At 39.1% G+C, this 24,634-nt stretch overlaps 1 protein-coding gene across 10 annotated transcripts in view; it reads right to left on the bottom strand.

Moving 5' to 3' along the window:
- PAG1 (phosphoprotein membrane anchor with glycosphingolipid microdomains 1) overlaps positions 1 to 24,634 on the bottom strand; it is a 136,446-nt gene that overhangs the window by 51,868 nt on the left and 59,944 nt on the right. For 4 of the 10 annotated variants that reach the window (XM_057497938.1, XM_057497940.1, XM_057497937.1 and 1 more), the window contains one exon: positions 3,987 to 4,079. The gene's annotated coding sequence lies outside the window, so the exon portion shown is untranslated. Of the gene's footprint in view, positions 1 to 3,986; positions 4,080 to 14,415; positions 14,533 to 22,906; positions 22,994 to 24,634 lie in introns of those variants that run through there. The other 6 variants (XM_057497935.1, XM_036919437.2, XM_036919441.2 and 3 more) reach the window with 4 other exon arrangements.

The raw sequence follows: 24,634 nt of genomic DNA, 5'->3' as shown, positions 1-24,634 counted from the left end.
TATGTGATTGATTTGGGGACCAAATATGTAAGTTTCAAACTATGTATAATATCTAATGATACCAAAATAGACAATAATTGTTTTTGTTAACTAACATGTCACCGTCAACTCTTGAAGAGCAACTCAGACCCTGGGCTTCCCACCCACCACACAGCCCTCCAGGATCTGGAGAATATGTCAGGGACCAGAGTCAAGGCCAGATGTCTCCACACTTTGAGAAGTCCTGGGCTAAGGCAAGGCCTCCAGAAGGCAGCTGTCTAAATCCCCAGGGTAGGTGGGAAAGAAGATGGTCAAACATCTACCTCATTGACGCATCAGCCTGAATGGTGGCTTCCCTTAATGCTGGCAAGTCCAGTGCCACTGCTGGCCTCAGGGTCATCATGCATGAAAAGCTGCAGCACCCACCTGGTGAAAAAGGTGGTGAGGAAGAGGGACAGCCACCATGCTTGGCCTTTCTCCCAGTGCCACTAGGTGACCCTGTGCAAGCACGCTGTGCAGGACAGCTCATCCTGACAGCTGAGGGACGGGGTGCTCAGGATTAATGGATTAATTAATTAATGGATTCTGGGAAGGACAAAAGTTACAAATTCTTCTTCTACTGACAAGCACCAAGAGGCAAAGCATGAACAGTTCCTCAAATGACAATGTGTGTACTCTGTGGGGACCGTATAGGTGTTTATAGACAACAAGGGGATGTGACAGTTAAGCACACTCTGGTGTGGCACAGGAGGTGCCTGTGGTTGGGCGCATGGAGCCCTAACGTCTGAACTCTGGCACAGACAGCCCTGAGGCCAGCACTATCCCCCCTCAGTACCTGTGAGACCTGGGTTGACAAGTTACTCACTCTCTCTGAGATTCAGTTTCCTTTTCAGTAAAATGGAAAAATAGTAGGACACTCAGGCAGATTAAATGATTTAACATTTGCAAAGTGCTTAGACCCATGTTTTGCTTACAGTAAGTGTGTTTGTTAAATAAAATTGTGCCACTAGTTTTTCCTCCAATTTCCCTCTGTTTGTATAAGCTTCTTTTCAGAGTACTCAAAAATGACACATAACACTGGAGAAACAAAACCTCACCCTCCTCATTTTAAGTCAGCCAGGCCTGACTAGTTACAAGGGTATGAAGGAGGAGAGCAGGCTCTTCTGTTCCTAGCAGTGTGCATGGACTTAGCTGCCTGTGAGTGCCCACTGCTTTGGGTGGGCTGTGGGCACACGCTATGGAGAGCCCAGCTGTCACCAGCTTGCTAAGTATCAGGCCTCAGACGCAATGGTTACTGGGGATTCCAGCAGAACAGGAATAAGAGAGCAGGTCAGACGGCAGCACCACCAGAGTCACAGATGGACCAGCTGGCCAACCTCTACCTCCCCTCACTTAGCAGTGCCTAACTTGGTTGTTAAAAATAGCCAAAAATATGCTGTAAAAACAGACAAAATAAATATATTTTATACCAATATGTTGAAGCAGTGAAGGGAAATAGTTTGGAAACATCTTGGTTAATTTTTGTTGGTTTCTTTGGTATTGAAAATATCATCATATAAACATACTTTATGTATTTTTAAAGGGTTATAAAAATACGTCTTTTAAAAGATTGTCAAATACAAATTTTAAAAGACAGAAATTTAACAACAAAGCAGACAATATACAGGAAGAATTCACAAGTGGTACAGTAGAAGATCTGCTTTAGGTAATCAAGGCTAATCCTAATTTACATAGGAAGCTGAGAAGGGTTTGCAATAATCTAATGGCCGGCTGTATACTGACATCATTGTAACTAATTTTAGAAATGTCATAATTCATATGACACAGTTCTTGTAAAAATATGCAGGGAATTCTTACAAATACAAGACAAGATTGGCAATGATGAATCTCTCTCTGAACACAGGGATGAGGGGCCCTGGAACTTGGCTGAGGGTGGCCCCAGCACACCTGGTCTCGGAGGCTCCCGGGTCTCTGCCTGTGAACACAGCAGCCTGCGGCCTGGCAACATCTTTTTCTGCTCTAGTAAGAAACACCCATGCACACATGCACACCCACGGAGTCCCCAGACAGCTGGAGCTATCAGGGACCATGGTATCACGTAGTCCATGCACTGAGGTGGAGGATGGGGAACGAGGGTGAACACAGAGGCTTAAGAAGTAGAAAACACCAGGCCTCAGACTTGATTTACATTTCTGCCACCTCATTTTCCTAGGCAGGGTTTGCATACTGCTTTGAACCTTTACTTTTACAGTTGTTGACTTCGAAGTTCTGGCCATTTTGGACATGGTACCCTTCACACTTTCCCTTGCAGTTTTCACTTCTTACCTCGGGGCACATCTTTTAATGTATCTTTTTCTCTCTTATCTTAGCAGCTCACACTTGCTTCTGTGAATCACCAGAGGACGTACATAGGTTATTTTTCATCTATACCCATGTGAATGCTAATGCACAGGAAGTCATCTCAGAGCAGGTCTGGTGTGTTTATAAAGTATTTCTAAACTTTGATGATTTCAGTTCTTGATACTGCAGTATTAAGATAGGTGCAGTGCTATCTTCAAGACTTTTTTCATGTAATACATACATAATGTGATGTGCAGAAAACTACCACTTAAAGGAAAATTATTTCCCCAAATTATGACTTGCCTCTGAGAGGCTATTAAAATATATATTTTTAAAAAATCTCTAGGCTGATCTACTGCTTAGGATTTTGAGGTTCCCCACTGCTCTATTTTCCCATTCTGTATGCACAGCACAGATTCCTGCCAAGCCTATTACAGTGAACAAACAATGTCTTCTCTGTCAGCACAGAGAATGAATAGTATCACAAAATTCTCCTCTAATGTACCGCCTCCACTTCCCCCACCCAACCCCTTCAGAAAAGAACCACCAGGATAAGGACTGAGGAGGAAAACATTCTCCCCTTGCAAACTGAAATTGCATTCTAGCAAGCTAAGCACTAGGTAATGTCAACTGTATATTAAATGCTAAACAGAGAAAGTTGACAAGTTTATTTTCTTTTAAATTGGATCATATATTTTTTGCATTTCTGTGTGCATGTGTACACAAGTATCTTTATCAGGAAGGAAGGATGCATTTCATCAGATATAATTTCAGGGCTTAGCAAAAACAGCTTTTAGCTACAGACTGAGCAGCAACAGGGGAACTTCATAGAAATGACACAGCAATTTGTGTTAAAATATTGGCAGCCAATTCATGAATGCTAAAGCTGACTACGAATTCAGCTGCTTCTGTTAAGCCTTTATTCCTGTTAAGCTCATGATTCATAAAGAAAGTGCCTGGTGTTTCTCATCTGAAATATACAGTATGACACTGACAGGCTTCTCTTTGGTTTCTCTCTCTCTCCTATTCTTTCTCTCTCTCTCTCACAGACGCACACACACACACACACACACACACACACCCTTCTCTGCTTGCCAAAAGAAGCATTCAGGATATGATTCTTCCAAAACCAGAACTCCATGAAGAATTTGTCACCAACCAGAGGCTCATTTACTAGGTATTTTCATAAAAGAAGTCCATGGATATCTTTTAAGTCTTAGTTGGTGTAAAATATTATGATTCAGGTTTCTTTTCCCTTCTTGTGACATGAATACAGCATGTATTTTATTTAAACCTCTAAAAGGAATTACCCAACTCTTTCTCCATAAAAGACGAGATGCTAGTTTTATAATCAAGCCATGCTGCCTTTTGTTTTCATGAATATCGGAGAGAGATTAAAAGGAAGAAAAAAAATATAGCTTCCCTTTCCCTCCCTTTTTCCCACACATTTTTTAGTACAGCTCAGTGAGCTCCCAGATTCTGGTGGAACTCTCCTGGTAACACATTTAGAGGAGACTGCAGGGTATCCCGACAGTTCTGTTTTCTTCTTTCTGTCTCCTATCACTCCAGGTTTGTATTAGACTAAACAATTAAGCCTTTGTGCCATGCCACTGCATTTTGCAAATTCTAATGATGCGCCCTCTTATTGGCACAATGGTGATATTTACCTTGGAGAAATGCTTGTCCAAATAAGTATTCAAAGCTCTGGCAATGTGCTTGCTGTGAAATGCTGTGGTGAGAGTTCTCTCCTTCTTCTTAGCCTATAACCAGAGAGAAAGAAGGTTAGAAACAGAGGCAGGTGGATATAGACTGTGAAAGATACTTGTCCACTTCACTATAAAAACACTCACAAATGTGTATACCAAACACTGAGCTTCATATTCCTTTCTGAACAAACTGCAAAGTAGAGGAAAAACTACAAATAGTAGTAAATAAATAAATAAAAATTCTCTAAAATAACAGCCAAGTTAATGTCTAATCAAATACTCATCAATTTATGCTCTTTCCATATTTTCACAGTTTTATGACAAATAAATCTGTGTTATTGTAGTAATATTAAAATTAAAATAAATGTTACTTGAATTTGAGATAAAACAAGTGATTTCTTTGAGAAGAGTATTTACAGTTTTAGGTAAAGCAAGCTGTGATTTAGTTGTGAAAGGGTCATGTGAAAGGAGAACCTCTGGTGCAGCATGAACAGACTGACCTGAGTGACACAGACCCCCTGATCCCGAGTCATTCCTTCACCTGCTGCACTGCAGGAATGGGGAAGATGTGCAGGAGTGGAGGAGGCCATGAGGAGGACCTCCCTTGTGCTCCCTCCTGATTTATCAGTGCTCCTCAGTCCTGTCTCATCTACGGATTTGTTGTTTTTCTTGCCCCAGTCTTCCCTCCCTCCCCCTCTCTTTCTATCCTCTAATAAATATCTCCTGCACTGAACTTATATTTTATGTAAGACACCAGGGTAGGTGCAGTGTGAAAGGGAGGAGGAGAGAGGGATGGAATGAGTGAATGAATAAGCTTATACCCTAAGGAGAATATTCTGGCTATAGACTAAGATTCAGAACTTCTCAATTATTTTGACAGCCTGGTGTACGATTATTTCTCATTTTCAATATATAAAACTAAGTTAAACATGAACCTTCCTGATTTGCATCTAGTGATCTTCTTTTATTAGGACCACATATGATCATCTCAGACTTGAGTGTTGCTTTGTTCCATAGCAGAGTCAGCAGACGATTTATATTATCTTGAGGTACATCTATTGTTTTCCTGACAGTTACCAAGTGAGAAATGGCTGCCTTTTGTTTGCCACTGCATTCAGCTACAGTATTATTTTCTATTTTTAATAAGTCTGAAAAGATCAGAATAAGACACACAATTATGGGCTGTCTTCCTCCAACCTGACTCCAGGTATTTTCACTGTCAGTCATGTGGACTAAGAGGACAGGGGTTCACTGGATGAAGGGCTTAACAGATAGGAGCCTTTCCCAACCCATCTTTCACTCCTTCATTAGATTTTAATCAAACCTCTCCTGAAGCCCTGCCATACAGATATACTTAGATGTGGATCCCAGCTGCGAATACCTCCCCTCCCCATGTCATCATGCTCAAGCCCCAGGGAACTCCCTTCAATTCGTTAGACATATCAGCAAGATTTGAGTATCTAAACCAAGTTGCTACAGTAAAAAACAAAACAAAAAGAATAAGCAGTTTTCTTAAAATGCCAAATCTCATTAATATGGATTAAAAATAATGTTTGCATGTGCTTTCTCTATTACTAGAAAGGAGTAAAGAGTTCGACTTGAAAACTGAACATATAACTTGACAGTTAATTTAATAACAAAAAGTGGCATATAATTTTTGCCTTTTAAGAAATGCATTTCATGATTTAAAAATATTTCATGGAAACAAAAGAATCAAGACAGTGTGGTACCGGCAGAGGAAAGACATTTAGATCAATGGAATAAAATTTGGCATCCAGAAATAAATCCATACATCTATGGTCAATTAATTCCTGGCAAAAATGCCAAGACTACTCAATGGCTGAAGAACAGTCTTTTCAGCCAAAGATTCTGGGACAAGTGGATTGCCACATGCAAAAGGATGAAGTTGGTTACTAAACTTGGACCATATAAACAGTTAACTCAGAATGGGTCAAATACCTAAATTTAAGAGCTAAAACAACAAACTGCTTAGAAGAAAGCATAGGGGTAAATCTTCATGAGCTCAGAACTGGCAATGGAGTTTAAGGCATGACACCAAAAGCACAAGCAACTAAAGAAAAAAAATAGATACATTGGGCTTCACTGAACTTAAAAACATTTGTGATTTAAAAGACACTATTAAGAAACTGAAGATAGCCCAAAGATGGGAAAAAATGTGAACAAATCATATCTGATAAAGGACTCTATCTAGAGTACATAATCTTATAATTCAACAATAAAAAGACAACCTAACCAAAAATAGGTAAGGGATCTGAATAGACATTCCTCCAAATAAATACATAAAAGCCAATAAGCACATAAAAGATGCTCAGCATTATTAGTTATCAAGCAATGCAAATCAAAACCACAATGACATACCACTTCACTCCCACTAGGATAGCTGTACTCAAAAAGCATAAGTTTGTAACAACTGGTGGTGAGGATGTAGTGAAATCAGACTCCTTATGCCCTGATGATGGAAATACAAAATGGCACAGCCACTTTGAAAACAGCCTGGTTTTTTAAAAATAGCCTGCCATGCCTCAGTAAGTTAAACATAGGAGTTACCGTTCGACCCAGTAATTCCCACTCTTAGGTATATGCCAAGAGAAATGAGAACATAAGTCCACACAAAAACTGATACATGGAGATTCACAGCAGCATTACTCATAATAGCCCCAAAGCAGAAACAATACAAAATGTCTATCAGCTGGTGAATGAATAAACAAAATGTGGTATATCATATAAAAGAATATTATTTGGCCAATTAAATGGGATGAAGCACTGATTCATGTAACAACATGGATGAACCTGGAAAACATGCAAAGTGAAAGAAATTAGTTATAAGAAAACTTCATATCATTTACATGAAATCTCCAAAACAGACAAAAAGAGAGAGTCACAAAGTAGTTGAGTGATTGCACAGAGCTGGGGGAGATGAGGATAGTTAAGGGGTGCAGAGCTTTTTTTTGAGGTAATAAAAATGTTCTAAAATTGTGTGGTTGTTGTTGTACAGCTCTGTGAATATACTAAAAACCATTAAGTTGTATACTTGAAATGGGTGAATTGTATGACACAGGAATTATGTTTCAATAAAGCTGCCGCCAAAAACATATCCCAAGGAATGTGGACATTATAATGTCAGTCATTTTCCAGATCTGCCTGAAAGAAATATGGCAAACCCACTGGCATCACTGGGGTCTCTGTGCTGAAGCAGGATCGCAGGGCTCCACTGCAAAAAAAAAATCATATTCTGAGACAAGCTGAGTATGGTTCTGCGTGGACCAAATGCTTCCTTCAGGTCCCCTTTCATCCTCATGACATCCACATCTCTAAGTGTGGACAGCAGTTAGTCACTGTAAATGATTATTGATCCAATCAAACAGAAATCCTATGCTTTCAGTGTTGATTCTTTTTTTTCCTGAATGGAATGGCAAGACTTCTGAAACCAGGTGCCTATACAAATAAGTCCTTCCACACAGTGCACATATTCAGTCAGTGGAATGCCAAGCTCAGCACTGTTTCTTCTGTGCCTATTTCATTGACAGTTTTAACAAGGACTATTAGCAAGGTCTTAACATATGTGGTGATGTTCCTAAGAAGGCTCAAACAGGTGAACTCTGATAATTCACGATGCATCTTACCAACTCACCCAAAGGCTTGTTCTAGGTAAAGCCACTCTGCAGAACTGAAATCGAGTTCAATTTCTGGGCCACTGGGACCCTAAGGGATTGAATATTCACTTGACAGATGGCCTGGCCTGTGCTCCAGCTGGCATTGCTGAGGAAATGTCTAGGAAGAGGAGTGTTTTTTCAAAGTTTTGCCTTTATAGTCCCTTCTGGGGAGGTAGTGATGATGTCGACAGCACCCGCCCTGTAATCTGGGTAGATAAATACAGGATTTGGTTGTACAGACTAGAGCAATCCAACTCCACATTCATGTTTGATTCTTAAAAACTCTGTTTGGAGGCTAGATATCCACTCAATATGAGACTAGAATCATGAAGCTCGATCAGAATTTTTCAAATTTAAAAGAAAATTCAAGGTGATGTGTTAATCAACCCATCTGGAACCCTTTCTGTAATGTCCGTGACCTCCAGTTTCTAAATGCAATATCAAAAGGACTTGGTTAAGCCTAACAGTTAAAAGTACTGAGCACTGAATGAATCACAATGCCTAACATATGATAATCAATCAATATTTATTCGCTGATTGAATGTGTTAATTTAAAAAAATCAGAGTGACTCGGGGATGTTGCTATAGTAAAGCTGCTCTCACTTGCAGCCCAGGCAGAGAAAGGAGGAGGACTGCAGTTACTCATGATTAACAAACGATGACAGCAATATATCACAGGTGCAAATGCCATCCAAGGAAATATTATCCTTTATCCATGTTGCAAAGGAAGCAAACAATAAACAAAACATAGACTGCTAATCCAGCCTATGCTGGGTTCACTTCGATAATGAAGGGCTCCCAAAGGAATTCAGTGCTAGCTCTGGGAAAGCGTTAGCTTTGAGCTAGGGGTAAGGATGGTTCTTCCTCACCCCAGCAGCTTAGTGGCTTCAGCCTAGTTTGAGTCCTGGTTCTAACTTTTAGGGTCATGCAGAACAAGTCCAGTCATTTTCCTACACGGCAACATTTCAAATCCTTGAAAACAACTGTTTCAAGTTCCTCTTCCCCTGCACTTAAGCCTCCCTTTCTCCATTTCCAAGAATAGAGTTCTGAGTACCACTTACCATAACCCAGAAGAGTGCAGAGGCTATAAGGAGGAGGGAGCTTGGCCCTGGCCAGTCCTGCGGACAAGAGCAGAGGAGGCTGAGAGCCTGTTCCAGCTCTCAATCCCCACTTAGAAGAGCAGGTCAGCAGGTAAGTACAATATCCAGTGGACAATGTAATGTTGATCTGATTTAGGAATCATCTTTAATCTGCGTTCTGGTAGTGGTGGTAGGGGAATTATTGGGGCCCAGTTATCATAGGGAGGTAATGCTATTAGCAGGGAGCAATAGGCTGGTGAGCTCAAGACAGTGGTACCATCCAGGAGTCTAGCTACAGCTACTGGGCAGTGACTCAGGGTAAGAGCCACAATTCTTGAGAAGATCTCTTGATAAGACCAAGATGGGCCATGGTACCTAAAGTAGAAACTCAGTCCAAGATACTCAGGTACACAGGGAGAGAAATAGCAGAGGTGGTGGTGGGGGACATGCTGGGGGTGGACATGCTGGGGATGGGCAGTTTCACTTTTCAGTTGTTCTCTTCTAAATGATCAAGTTCAAAGGCAGTTCTCCAGATGAAGTAGCACTTCATTGGTGACTAGCAGAATTGGCCTCTAGTATCAGTCCAGTTATTACACCTTTATTTGGAAAGCCTGGGATCACAGCTGCTCTTTTCACCAACTGCATTATGTTTTGGCATGTATGAATCTTACACTTGACTAAAACAAAATAAAAATTTCTTTCACATATGTTGTTGCTAAGCCACATCTCTCCTTACTGCCCTTTTGCAGTTTAATTGGTGGTTGTGGTAATGAGGTGCTTACATCATCCCTGTGTCATTTCTGCCTCTTAGATTTGGGTCATTTGTTAAATGTCAGGATGCTCTTGAGTTGTGCTTCTCTCATTTGTTATTACATTAGCCATTTCTCCCAGCTTTGGGCCATGCACTTACACAGTTTAACCTAGGGCAGAATTAGGTTCAAACAGAAACCTTTCTCCGAAGAAGACAGCCATTTATTAATCAGTTCCCTCTGGATAGTACTTACCAAGCATGTTATTAATCCAGCTAATTATACACCCCCTCCTCATTTTTCCAAATGATAAATGTTAGCACTTTGATACCCTTTTGGTAAAAAAAACAAGCATATCTATAAACTTATGCATGCTATTTCTTATTAATCTATCTGAATTCTATGATGGGTTGAATAAATTTTCAGAATAATAGAGATCAACCTCAAAGTACAGATATTTCCTTTCATTAAAATTTCAATATTTAGTCTTTCACAATCATCATGCAACAAAGTGATGCTAAATATGCTCAATGGTACAGCTTTAAATTAAAGGGGAAGCTAAAGGTAATGTCTATGAACTCTGATGTACTGTGCAATACCAGGAAAAATATAACCTAGGGCACTTCTTCCCCCCCTCATTCCTGGATTCTTGTTTCTCCCAGCCTGTACTTCTGCTAAACTCTGTTTTCTGGCCATTTTTTCTTGCTGGCTCCCCCAGCTGTGCCTCTGCTCTTTTCCACCTCCCAGCTGAGTTAGCTCACACTTTCAGCTTTCCTGGTATTTACTGTGTGAACAGTTCTAGTCTTCATGCCATCTGACATCTCCTGCTTCATTTTTCACACACTCTAATAGCTGAAATCCTTGATGTATGCAAAGACAACAGTCCATTAAGAAAAGGGTGTTTTCAGGGGATTTATTTTCCTTATTGAGAACAGAAAAATGGAAGAGGCAAGAAATATAGTTCACTGAGGTACCAAGAAGAGCATGATTTCCTAAATTACCATGAAGATAAGATGAAGGCAAAAAAAAAAGCACATCAGAAAAGATGTGTTTCACACTGGGAAGATAATTCCTTCTGAAAATCCTCTTTGATGGTGTGGTTTAATAAAAATAATCCCCTTTCCAAGAGGAACATATTTTTCTTGAATTCTAGGGAGCCAACAGTAAAAATCCTTAAACATATATCCTATACTATGTACAATACACAGAACCGAGATAACTATAGATACAGTTATAATACATATATGGAGCTATTAACAAAACATTTTGTTAGCAAAAACCTTTTTGTAAGTATGCTACCTAGAAAGAGGCTTAATATGGCACTATTTCCAATAAGTCTTATCTGTAAGCATGCATCCCTAGGAAGGCTTAGACATGAATTCCTTGCAGAGTCAATATTAACAGAGAGAAAAATCAAAACAACCCAAGTGCTCAACATGAAAAAAAACATTTCTTATTGGCAAAAGATACTTCACAGGATGCAAATTGAACGTATTTAGGGAGCATTGCACGCTTCTCAGACATCCGAACATAAAACAAGGCAGCACAAACACAGTAAAAAGATGAGCTTTGGAACTTAAATGTTGCTTTAATGAACAGACATATGTAAACTGACTCCTCTACTCACTGGTTTATGAATTGGTAGTAAAAGAAATATTTAAAAGCATCCTGTTTTATGCAATGTAAATAAGGAATAATAAATGGAGGCAACCAACAAGGTCATTCATTCATTGGTTTCCTTATTCACCTTTAAATGTACTTCCTTGCTAAAAAGAACAAAAAGTAAATATTACTCCAGTCCCTTCCACACTGTATATCTGGGCAGCTGTCTTTTGGACTGGGACTGAAGCTGCCATTTGTAAAGCCTATAGCTTTGGCTTGTCTTTGCCTCATGATGGGTACCCATAGGCAGTCAGCTGGCTCACTGCCTTGCCCATGACAGCCTCAGATCAGCATTTACACATTTCCTGATGAGGAATAACTTCTGTTTTATCTAGTCTTGGGATCACCCAAGGGGTGGTGGATTGGATGCTTGCTGGTTGCCAAGCTTTCCCAGAAGTTGTTTGAATGGATGTGTGTTTGTGGAGTGGGGGGCATGCAAGGAAACTTCCCCTCTCCCAGGAAGCTCAGAAAAGTGGGGGTCAGACACTGACCTGATGTTTGCCCAAGTACCCTTGGAGACCCCAGTACTCACAGAAATCTCCCTACTGTTAGGAGTCCCAGCCATAATAACTTCAGGATAGAAAGGACCCTTTTCTCTGTTCTCAAGGTTCTGCAGGACTGGCTGGGTTGTTTGTACTGACCTGAGGCAATGTCTCTTCCTGTGGGGTGAGAAAAGGAGATGCATTTAAACTCTGCTTAGTCCCCGGGCAGCTTTCTACACTACTGCCTGAAGAGTGTCTGAGTATCAGAGGGCTGTGGAAGGTGTGTGTGTGTGTGGGAAAGGTTGATATTTTGTAGTTGTACATGGGACAGAGTAACTGTATAACACCCCCTGCCTCTCTCTATATGTATATATATGTAAGTGTATTATTGACTATATATCTATGTCCATCTTTCTTTCTCTATATATTTATATACAAAAAATATTATTTATATATATGTCATATAATACACATATATAGTAAGAGAGAATACACATACTCAGGCACATTTGACCATCACAGTCTTAGACTTTCAATATGGCCTTTACATAGCTGTACTATTGGTATTATACCCATGCAGCCATCCTCCTATGACCTAGGGCTAGTTTTAGAAGATGCAATCATATGTATGACATTTCAATCATTTCCCTGATGGAAAATAACTATTAGATAACTTAAGTTGAACTTCAGAGAAATTCTGAGACACTTAGTAAGCTGTATCTCAGTTGCCCAGAGAAAGTCAAGGAGATTCACTGATTGGAAATACCACATGAACCAATGCATGGCTAAGCACACTAGTGTGAGCCTCAAAACAGTCAATGCTCAGCAAATGTTAGCTCTGTTATGATCTGTAAGACTTGGTGTGCTCAGCACAATTGAAGGCATCATGATGGACACTAGTCTATTAAGCTCCATCTCTGTAGGATGCCACACTTAGAATATTGCATTTTGTCTGTGTCCTACCCTTGAGGCCTGTTATGGGTTGAAATGCGTCCCCCCAAATTCATATGTTGAGGTCCTTATCTTCAGTATACCTCAGAATGTGACCTCATTTGGAAATGGGGTCATCACAGATATAATCAGTTGAAATGAAGTCATACTGGAGTGGGCCTCTAACCAAAATGAGTGCTGTCCTTATAAAAAGGGGAAATTTGGACAGAGAGACATGCTCACAAGGAGAATGCCATGAAGATGGAGTTCTGTGGCCACAGTTCAAGGACCTACCAGCAACCAGTAAGCCAGAGAGAGGTCTGGAACAGATCCTTTCCTGGCATCTGCAGGAGGGGAATAGCCCTGCTGACACTTTGATCTTGAACTTCTGGCCTCCAGAATTGTGAGATGACATGTTTGATGTTTAATCTACACCATCTGTGGAACTTTATTATGGCAACTCCAGGAAACTAAAATAGAGCCAGTGAATGAAAAAATGGTTGAGTTCTCTAACACTGGAGTCCTGACTTTAAAGGCACAAAGATGAGGGTGACCAATGAGATGCTGATTGCATCTCTTATTTCAAGAAGTTTTAACATTTCAATCCAGCTGCTGTACTGGAGCTATTTCTCAATTATACAATTCAAGTGAACACTGAAACAACACAGAGGTTCATACAATTCATGACACAGTTTCAAAGAGAGAATCTGTATTTTCCAACAACAGGTTGAGGGACTAATTATCAAAACAATATGAAGCAGAATTAAAGGGAAAATTTTCAGTAATTTTTTTTCAATTTTGAGGAAAATTTTGAAAGGATTCTGTAAGAATTTGGACTGACCAAATTCCTAAGGAATTTTTTTTTTTTTTACTTATTGGGAAACAGTATTCTTAGATTGATGTGATAGATCATTTGTTTTCTTCGACCCTGTTCTTAGTTAGTTCATACTTTTTTGTCTTTGAAAAACCACTTAAAATTTATGCTTAGAAGTCTGTCCTGGTTCCCATTCTACTGTTCACTATTTAGCACTTGTGCAATATTTCAGATTAGGTTAATATAATTTTAGAGTTAAAAGCATACCTCATAATATTTCGGCTCAACTAATTTTAGCAATAATGAAACTGATGCTCAGCTGTGACCACACAGCTCTAGAGTCTGAGCTACAAACATAACCCAGGCCACTTCTCATTACTTTCTGCTTTATGGAGGTGGCTTCACCATGTTTCACATATGCTACCTGTGTGTTCTTGTTCAGGTGATATGGCATTAGGGCTGGTGCCTTTATTTAATTTTTTTAACCACATCCAAAGATTCTCCTATGATGCCCCATCTCCTGCAATGCCACCTCCACACAAAAATGCTTGTTTAAATACAGATTATTTATGATATAACTAAGTTTCCATAAGAAGATACTAGCAACTCGTCTAGGACTGTTTTTTTAGCACATTGTTATTTTTTCAAAGTCCCTTCAATGTATTTAATATCTAGACTGTATTTCCTTCAACCTGACTGAAGAACTAATTGGCATTATGTATAACTCAGGTTTTATTTTTTTAGTTGTTTTGATTTCCAGACTAATGGCACTGGGAGTGAGACAAGTAGTCTCCGCTCTACCATGCTGGCACTTGGTCTGGGTGTCTGGTCAAAGAAGGAATCTGGGCCCATCTGATTCACCAAGTAAGGCAGAAAAGAGAAAGGGAAGAAGGAAATGGGAGAAAAGGAAAGAAAAGAGACAAAAAAAAAAAACAGGCCTTAGTGATTTTGAGCTCCCTTGAACAAAGATACAATTTCTACTATAGCTGGTAAAAATCACCAGACAACAAATGCTTCAGGAGGTTACGTGGTTGCATCTCAGCAGATGAATGGAAAGTATGGAGAGCAGTTTTCTGTCAATCTGCCTGAACACAGAAAAGTGGTGTCAACTACAAGCCTAAAAGGAAGAAACAAAACATCTCCCGAATCTGACTGTGAGAGGGAGAAACAAGAAATACAGAAGCAGCTTCCTCATTGCAGAATTACACTTTTATTTTGGTTGGCCATCAACAGGTGTTGCCATGGTAACTCTCCTGTACTTAAGAAGTAGAGGTAAGAAAATTTACACAAAACCACGATGGAGGGAAAAATAAGAAAGGAGTGCTGTAGCAAGACTAACCTCAGACCTAAGAGAATAAGCAGCCAGAGATTTGCTCTGTCATTTGTCTGCTCTTGATGCTGTTTGAAAGGGATGCTGCAGGGGAGACAGGGTCTCAGCCCAAGAATATGATCCTTGGAAAAGCCAAGAATCCTCAGTGAGGGGCTGTCATGGCCCTCAATTTATCTTAAGCGCTTATTTATATCCCTACTCTCATGTGTATATTTTACCTATTTGATGACTTTGTGGGGAAAGTTGCAGTTGTGTAGAGTTATTGAGGTAAGCAGAAAGAATGGAGATGAGCCCAACCCCTCCCTACCCAGGTCCTGACAAAATGTCTTGTGACTTGGGTCACTGACTCTGTAAGGCTCCAGGACTGTCTGGTTTTTCATATAAACCTATTATTTTAACAATTTTTATAGCCACCATGTCCTAAATTTAGAGGCTCTTTGTTCAGATAATCAGGACCAAGACAGAACTTGTGACATGTGCATATGGAAAATTTGGTGTCTGATAGTTGCCTGTTCCTCATTATAATACTAAATTTCCCACCCCTGGGTGGAGATTTATACACTAACGCTACACGAGATGCCATTGCCACACATGGATGTGTGTAATCCAACTGCACATGTGCTAATTGAAACCCTCTCTCCTCATGCTGGCTCACCTAATAACTAACGAATAAACATTTCTGTTCCCATAATAGGAGCCACCCAGATTCCTCTCAGGGCCGACTCTCTCTTGAGTGGCCCACCTTGGTCTGTCAAGGTGTTTCTGTTTCCTCATGTCTCTAATGAAGTGATCTGCTTGCTTGTATATGCCTAAGTCTCAGTGTTAAATTGTTTTAATACACGAAGACAAGGATCCTGTTCTAGTGTCTGCCAGTAACATTATGTTCAGAAACTTCTAGAAAGTGAACATATAGCAGTGAATAACTTTCTTATTGTACTTCTACTTCTCACAGGAAGTATATTTACTTACAATTTCTCTATTTTCTTCCTTCACATTGAGAAACTAGTTTTTGCATGCTATGTATTAGTGAAACAGTTAATCAATAGCTATTTCTTCCTATGAAGAAGCGTAGCCAATATCTGTAGCCCTGGTATCAGGAAATACCTCAGGGCCTGGCTAGGAACAGAACCCTATTTCTGTGGTCCTTCCTCCATTGCTCACAGCTTCTGATGGCAGAACATACATTTAGCATCATGAATGATAAAATAATTATCATTTCTGAAATTAAATACTATATTTTTATCTTATAAGATATATTTTTACATTGGTAGCCCCCCAAAAAGGCTATCCTCTTTATTTACCAAGCTTTTGTTGTAAAATGACCACTTTATTCAATAAGTGACATAGATTAATATACTTTGCTACCTTTTACAATTCTTGAAAGTTAGGACCACTGACAAAACAAGTTTTTGAAAGATAAACTCTGAAATATCTAGCCTGAGAGACAAATTAGGATAGTCTCTTGAGGTCAGGCAGATATCAGTGTTGTAATAAAAGACAGTGGACCTGACTCTACCCTCTTGCCCATTTCTGGGACTCGGTTGTCCCATTGTGAAAAGAGATGGAAGCATCTGCACCTTCAAAGGTTTAATGTGAGGCTCAAATGAAATAACAAAAGCATTTTGTTCATAAACAGTGAATAAAAGCTGATGTCGGAAATACTATTGTCACTGGTTTTTCAAGCTTTCTGCTACATTAATATTACCTGATTCACCTTTTCGATAAGCAGGTCACAAAATGTTCACATAAGTTTTTGGCAGAAAATCTCTTTCCTCATTATCACTTGGAGTCACTTATCTTATTTGGACATTGTTGTCTTCTATTAGTTCCTTTTCATTTTTGTTTTCAGGCCGCAGATTTTTATCACAGGTGTGTGTGTATATAAAAATGAAAAAGGGGTAAGAGGGGGAGAGAGAAAGGAAGGGAAGATGAGAGAAAAGAAGGACTTAACAAAAGGGGACAGTTTTCCCTACCACTCCTCAGATATGTACCCATACCTGATAGTGCCTGCTATTTTATTTGCAATCTGTAGATCGCTAGTGATGTTGCTGGTGGCCTTATACACTCTCCAGCAGAAGCAGTTCTGGAAATGACACTAATATCTGCAGCTGGCTCATCTCTTGGTGCTCTCTTTCTCCTTCCTCATGTGAAGGGCTTTGCCAGTTGTAGGTGAAGATGCGTACATTCTTCTGTTTCTCAAATGAAATCTCCTAGATCTTTTTGACAATAAGATAAATACCTTTTGTCTTTTTTGCTGGCTTGTTTTATTTATTTTTTTAAAGTTCCCTCTTTAAAACGTTGCCCTTTTGCTTCTGAGTGTTTGGGATTCATGCCTCCCCATTGCCTGATTTCCATTCTATCCCCCACTTTCCCTATTTCCTTTCCATCCCGCTGTTCATCACATCAAGGTGATGGCCAACTCTCATTAGGTTCTACCTTCTTAAATATTTGTCCTAGTAAATTTCCAGTTTTGTTATAATACATGCTTATTGAAAAAGTTCACAGAATACAGAAAGACATATGATAAAAAATGAAGGTTCCTTTTCACCTTATTGCCCCAATCCCATATCCCTCCCTATAGGTGAGTATTACAGGGAAATTATAATCAATTATAGGTAGAATTGATTACAACACTTTAAAGAGGCCTGGGAAGATATAAAAATCTAAAAGTTAAAAAAAAATGTGTTATATATATAGTACCCCACACTAGGCATTGTTCAACAGTTTCATTATGCTCATTTACCATATCTTAGAAAAATTTCTACATCAGTACTTCATTCCTTTTAATAACCGTAGAGCATTCAATGGTATGGACAGACTATATTTGGGCATTTCCATGCCAATGGATATTTAGATTTCTTTTGTCTTTCCTCAGTTAGAAGCAATGTTATAATGATTACTTGTGTATGTATGTGTGTATATATATATATATATATATATATATATATATATATATATTTCTTACATATATATGTATGTGTGATTGATATATATATATATTTTTTTTTCTGCTGGTGAGTAAGTACATTGATAGGAGAGATTCCCAGACATGGAACTGATGGATCAAAGGGCATGTGCACTTTTCATGTCATTCTCCCTCTCCTTCCTGACCCAAAGCTGAAGTTGTATTAATATACAGTCTGCAGTTGTAAAAGGGAGCAGTATTCTTGGTTCTGTTGGGTTTTGTCAACAATCAGATTAATTTCTCTTCATGCTTTCTGGGATTTTTGAGTATGTTTTGTCTGCTGATGGTGTTTCTTCCTGGCTTCCCAGGGCTGCTGTGGATTTGTGGATTTCTCCTTTTTTCTTTTTTAAATATTTGATGCATGAAGAATCAAGTAACACCCCATTTACTTGGTTAGGCATGAGAGATTCATAGACCTCTTGCCTGGACAAGGCCAGAAGTTTCCTAACTACTCTTGCCTCCTTTCTATTCATCCTCCACAGATGTCCAAATGACTTTCTAAAATGATGTTTAATCACTCAGCCTCTCTGCTTAAATTCTTTCGATATCACACTAATGCTTGGTATTACAGGTTGCATTTTGGACCCTAAAAATTGTATGTTGATGTTCTAACCACTGTTTCAGAGTGCTACCTCACTTGGGACAGGGGCTTTCCAGAGGTAATAAAGTTAAAATGAGGTCACAAAGGTATGCCCTAATCCAATATGACTGGTGTGCCTGTAAACAGGAAATTTGGACATAGACAGATACGCCCTGAAGAAAGATGATGTGAGGAAACACAGAGAAGACGCCCCATGAAGGAGGCAGAGGCTGGAATCATGCCGATCCAAGCCACGGAGTGTCTGCGGCCACCAGAGCTGGAACTGGAGAGGAAGGATCCTTGCCCTGCAGGTTTCACAGGGAGCATGGCCCTGCCAACACCTTGATTTGGAATTCAAGCCTCCAGAAATGTGAGAGGATGTATTTCTGTTGTTCTAAGCCACCCAGTTCTGCTGTTCTAGTACTTCATCACAGCAGCCACAGGGAGCTAAACAGTGGGTAAAGTGAGCCCGACCTCTTAGGCATCTCACACAGCCCCTTCCACAGAGTGGCTCCCTACCCTCAGGCCTCCTCACTGCCTTCCTAAGGACACTCTACTGCCTTATCTGCTCGTGTCCAGAAGTTCTAGGATGTTTCCTACCTCCTTGCCTTTGAACACACTTGTCCGTCTACCTGAATTCCCTTCCCCCAATCCCCCAGATTACCAATGTGTTTTAGCTAAACTCCTGAGTCACTTCCTTTATACACTGTTCTGACATCCCCCTTCCCCACCAGTCTCCCAAGGCATAACTGACTGTCCTCATGAGTCCCCTCTGTGCTGTACCCAGAGTATTTTGACATTAATTTGTATCTATTTATTTATACATATCCATTGCCACTCATCTATGCTGCGAGCTCCTTGGGGGTAGAGCCATTTGATATATCTAGCAAAATCCCTTGCATACTGTATGTCCAAAATGGGATTCCGCCGAGTGAACAGTGCACAGTGCCATAAACTATAAGCAATTTATCATTGACTTTATTCTGTTAAACATCTCTCTCACAGAGAGGTGGGGTAGGGTAGGCCAGGGCTGACTGCAAATGGTTGATGCACACGACTGATAATGGCTGAGGAGTACTTTTCCACCCGCTGAATCTATGGCTATTTTTAGCTTGTTATTATTTTTGATGAGATTCACTTAATCAGTCACACTTGGAAACTTTAGACTTTTACATCAGATACTGTAAACCGTAACAGCTCCAACCATCAAAGGCAAGGGTTTTGCATCCACCTGAACCCTGATGTTCAGACTGCTTCCTTCATTAGAGTTGTTCTTTAGAGGCAGAGAATAGATCAGTGGTTGCCTGGCTGGAGCACAAGTGAAGATGGGGAGATTGTGTATGTGGGAGTGGCAGCTAAGGGACGAGTGGCTTCCTTTTAGTGTTTTAAGAATGTTCTAAAATTGATGATGGTGATGGTGACACTCTGTGAATACACTGAGAACTCCTGATCTATACACTGTATGTCCCTGAATTGTATGGTATGTGATTTTAACTTAAGCTGTTTAAAAAAAAAAAAATCATGGTTCATTTAGTCCAATCCAGTCCATAAGAATCGCTGTTATAACAAGCCAACTCTTTAGAAACCAAGCATTACACAGATAGACTAAAATAAACCTTTTGCACTTATGAAAAGAAAAACAAATACACCAGCAAAAACCCATATGCTGTAATGTGTGTAGCCTCCAAAAGAAAATCTGGCAGACACCAGGATGGTCCATCCCAGGCCCATGTACTTGGCCCATTCGATTGCCTAGTTGTTGCAGCATAACAATGTCTCAGGACTTCTCCATTTGCTCTAAAATGTCTGATTCTCCCTTCTTTCTATCTGAGTCATATTAGAGATACACTTAGTTCAATAAATATGAGAGCTGGGAGGGAATTAAGGTAAAGTGATAAATGATAGCCAAGAACAGAATTCCTAAAATCTACCCACTTTTTGATAGTGGAGGGTTATCAGTTACATGGTGAATCCAACGACCTACTGTGCTCAAAACAGTAGCCATCATCAGGGTGTCAGGCAAAGGAACACAACGCCTTTCACACCTGCCAAGCTGTTCAGTAAGTCCTCTGAATAAATGAGGCAATGAATGACTAAAAGCGTACATTCTGGTGCTTAGCCATATACTGTTTGTACTTATCACTTATCACTCAGACACTTGTCACCTCTCCCCAGTGAAATTTCAAACTCCTTGAAGACAGGGAAGGGGGCTAATGAGTTTTCTCCCACCATTCCATACCCAAAGCATTCAGCAAAGAGTTAACAATTGCTTAATGGGTATACAGGATACACCCATCTTAGTCTTACTGTACTAAGATATTTCTTTTTTCCTTTTTAGTAACACTGTTTTGGAGCAAACATGATTTAAAACATGAACTAACAAAATCCATGTAATAAACCACTCCATAATTGACTGTTACTGTTCTTTGAAACCCTATTTTTAAGAATTTTATTTTGGAAAATTTCTACTATAATCACTTAGACAACAGAAGAACACTTCAAAATCAATAGTTTATTGGCTCATGAACATGGCTGATCATGACTCAGGGAACAGGATTCCACTGGGTCCACCCAGATTGACACATACTACAAACTCTAGCTTTGAAAACTACTTCAAAACTACCTCTCTTTCAGAGATAGCTTTTTTTTTTCTTGGTTAAAAGCATTTTATTGATTACAATATCAATTCACAGCCACATTATTTCACAGAGCTACAGTACAAATAAAGGAATGAATCACTGTGCAAGAAAAATCCAAGAATACTGTTAAATCATTGTAAAAGTCCAGTTTGGTTTAAAGCTTTTGTAACAGCTTTAATCCAGTATGTTCATTTTTCCCATAGTCATACTACTGACAGTCAGCTGGCCACAAGTGGGTAGAAACCATTCTATATGAAAAAACATTTTAATCAACTTAACCCACTTACATGTGGATTCCTTTGGATAAGAATATGCAAATAGAAGTGTTCAGATGCTTCTTTGAAAAGAGAAAACAATAGGATAGAGCACCATTGTGTAAAAGACAAGTCTTGAAATATTTACCCAGTATATCACTGAAGTACTAGTAATTAAAAAATAAATACTGTTTATGATACAAGATTTTGTCAGGCACATTTAACACCAGCTGAAAAACACAAGCAGTTGTTCCATAATGCTGCATTATAACTTTTATAGGATCAGTAATTGGATTTAAGAAAAAAGACCTCTAGGAAATTTTATCAACATGCAAACATTTTCTAAATACAAGGTGTACCATCTGATTAATAAATTACTTTTTAAAACAATGTTAACTCAGACATTCAATTATAAACATTTTAATGAGTACCTACTGTAACCAGTATTTTTAAGCATAGCACTGAATTTAAGGCAACTCAAAATGAACAATGGGAGAAAAACTAGTAAATATGAAGTGAACTTCACATTCTGCTGAACCTAATTCAAAATAAGTTTTAGCCATTGTGCTATTCTTTCTCTCAAGATCGTCTGACTTGTATTTTAAAAATTCTAACAGAAGTAAGAAATAGCTTAAAATTTTGCTTTCTGCAATGGCAAAAGGGAAATTAGAAGGTGAACATAGTACTTAATTTTTAAAAAAATTTTAATCCTGACCTGACCCCACCCTCCAAAGAGTCTAGAAAGAACATATTCATTATTAAAATTATAGGCCCATTTGGGAGATTGTTTAATTGGTTTCCATAAGTTTAAACACATCAACAAATAAGCCATAAGCATTCAGTTATAATTTAAAATGTGAGACATTTAACAGTAATAAAAACATAAATTTCACTGTTTTCACTTTTAAAACAGTCTTGTTTTAAAATCTAATATACCAAAGGTGTTAGAGAAGGTGAGTTATAATATTGGCACAGTATTTTTTAGCAATGATTATTTAATTTGTGACTTGGAGAAGTCAAGATGCATTTCTTTTTTAATAGATTAATTGTAAAATTGCTTAACATATTTCAGAAGCACCTTTAGGAGACCAGTTCACTATCATCCTGCAGTATTAGTTCAGCAGAGATAGCTTTTAATGTAACCACAAACAAGATTTTCTTATCATGGAAAGAGAGGGAATAATTTCTCTGGTGTATGTTCTGACATAGGTCATACACTCCAGAAATTACAGACTCCTTGCTATTGAAATCTGATCATTGTCACTGAGTACAAAATAGACTTGGAAAGCCTATAGTTAAATGTAATTAGCCAAGACAGATTGTAGAGAAAATCATGCAAATATATGAAAAAACATTCTCAGAGTTCAATATGCTAGGATGCAACAAAGGGAAGAAAAAAACCACCTCTTTTACACATGTTCCCGAGGAAATACTGGCATGCCACTTCTTGAAGCTCTGTAGGTAAGGAGGGAGCTCCCTGGTACCAGTGGTAGGGACTTCCCAGCCCTCTGGAACCTGACCTGCCAGTCCCAGCTTCTTTTCAACACAAACTCACCCTCTGCAGCCTGTGCCCTTGGCTGATACAGTTTAAGTCTGGAATGTTCCACCCCTTTCTTCCCTGACCACTTAGCTCTTAGCCTTGACAGTCCTTCTTCATAAAGCTCACTTTTTTCCTTCTGTCCTTAGATTCCACCAGTTCATCTGACATCAAATATTACCTTACCTGTCTTACACTGGACATGATAACCCTTCTGGCTCGTTCTGCTTTTCATGTACTCCATGCAAGGGGAGGTGGAGTGATGTGGGAGATTTGGGCAAGCAAGAACTGGGTGTCCTAGGTAGGCTCCTCCCTTCCTCCTCCAGGAGCAGGGTTGCCCTCTGGGACTGTGAGTTTTCCTTTGATCTTCCCTGCCATAATTTGAGTTGATCCTTTGGGCCCACAGAGAGGCCTGCCCCAGCCAGTATGGCTTGTGCATAATTCTGGGGTTCCATGTCAGTACTACAAATAAACCCTGCCTTCCAACCTGGTCTTTATTGGTAATAAAGGTGATATTTGAGTCTTATCTTCAAATTATTTTATTTCACCTCTTAATTTTTTTCAGACAGAACTTGGGAGGATCATTGTGTTTTTTATCAAAGACTCCTGTCTGCATCATTCATATATGTAAGTATATGGATACTGATTAGATGGTTTCAAAAATTGATGTGAGCGTTTGTCCCATCTCCCTGCCTGACATAATTTTTGTCATGTCTTGTAAGTCTTTGCTACCGGTGTTACAATCCCTGACGGATAGTAAAAGTAAACTCAGATAGGTTCAATCACGAATATATCATCTAATTAAAGATATATAGAGAGGATTAAAAACAAAACAAAGTTTAGGACTACAACATTTATGACTCCAGCTGATGTTTATGACTTTATTAACACATTTGTGGTGTCACTTATCAGCAGTGTTAGCCTACAGTTAATATAGCTAAGATGATTACAAATTAATGTATGTTATACACTGTGATCCTACAGAGTAAATTTAACTGCATATTGAGCAAGAAGATAGAATAAAAGCTAAGGCATATACTGATTGACTTTCTTTATCAAAACCCCCAAGATCTCATTTCAACAAAACTCTGTCATTAAATTTATAGCATACCTGAGAGTGAATTTTATGTGATACATATCCAAACTAATTTCCAAAGCAGTGATGGCAGTCCATCACAAACCAAGTTTTCATTTACCTAATCTTAAACCTTCATATTATATGCTACATTATTCTTTGCTCACTCTTATATAAAAAAGCCTCCCATGCACATAAAAGCTATTAATGTGCAATGTTGCTGAGAAGTGACTTAGTTGTCCAGATATATGGTTTTGAGTGTACCCCCATGAAAAAATGAAAGTAAATTAAATATATAAAGGATCACAATCATGTCAAAATAAACACAGTGCTTCAAAAAAACTTTAGAGGTCAATTAGTGATAAATTACTAATTTCCCTTCAACTCTCTATTTTCAGTATACTTTTTTTTCTTACTTAAATATGCATTTGTTGAGTGTTAATTGGCTAGTAGTATACTAACCAGCATGGTACTAACAACCAGAATGTAACAACACAATTATAAAGCTACTAATTGCTTATAGACATCTCTTTCCAGTTTCCACACATTGTTCCTATAGCTCACATAATATTCCCTTAAAACCAAAGTAGTATGTCATACCCACTTTACAAATGGGGGAAACTGAGGATCAAAGAGGTTCAGTGATTCTTCTAAGGAATGGCAAGGCTGATACTCCCATCCAGATTGCTGACTCGCAGCAATTAATGATTCATCTGGAAACTCAAGAAATAGTGAGCATCCACCATGTAACAGCCCCATGTTGGCACTGGGGATAGAGATGGTTCCTGATCTCCTGGCCTCACCCCTGGTCATCTTAGTCATCCATGTGCATACAACAC

Source organism: Manis pentadactyla, chromosome 3 (assembly GCF_030020395.1).
Source record: "Manis pentadactyla isolate mManPen7 chromosome 3, mManPen7.hap1, whole genome shotgun sequence".
Taxonomy (NCBI): domain Eukaryota; kingdom Metazoa; phylum Chordata; class Mammalia; order Pholidota; family Manidae; genus Manis; species Manis pentadactyla.
The sequence above is the reverse complement of the archived record's forward strand: the minus strand, read 5'-3'. Positions and strand labels throughout refer to the sequence as shown.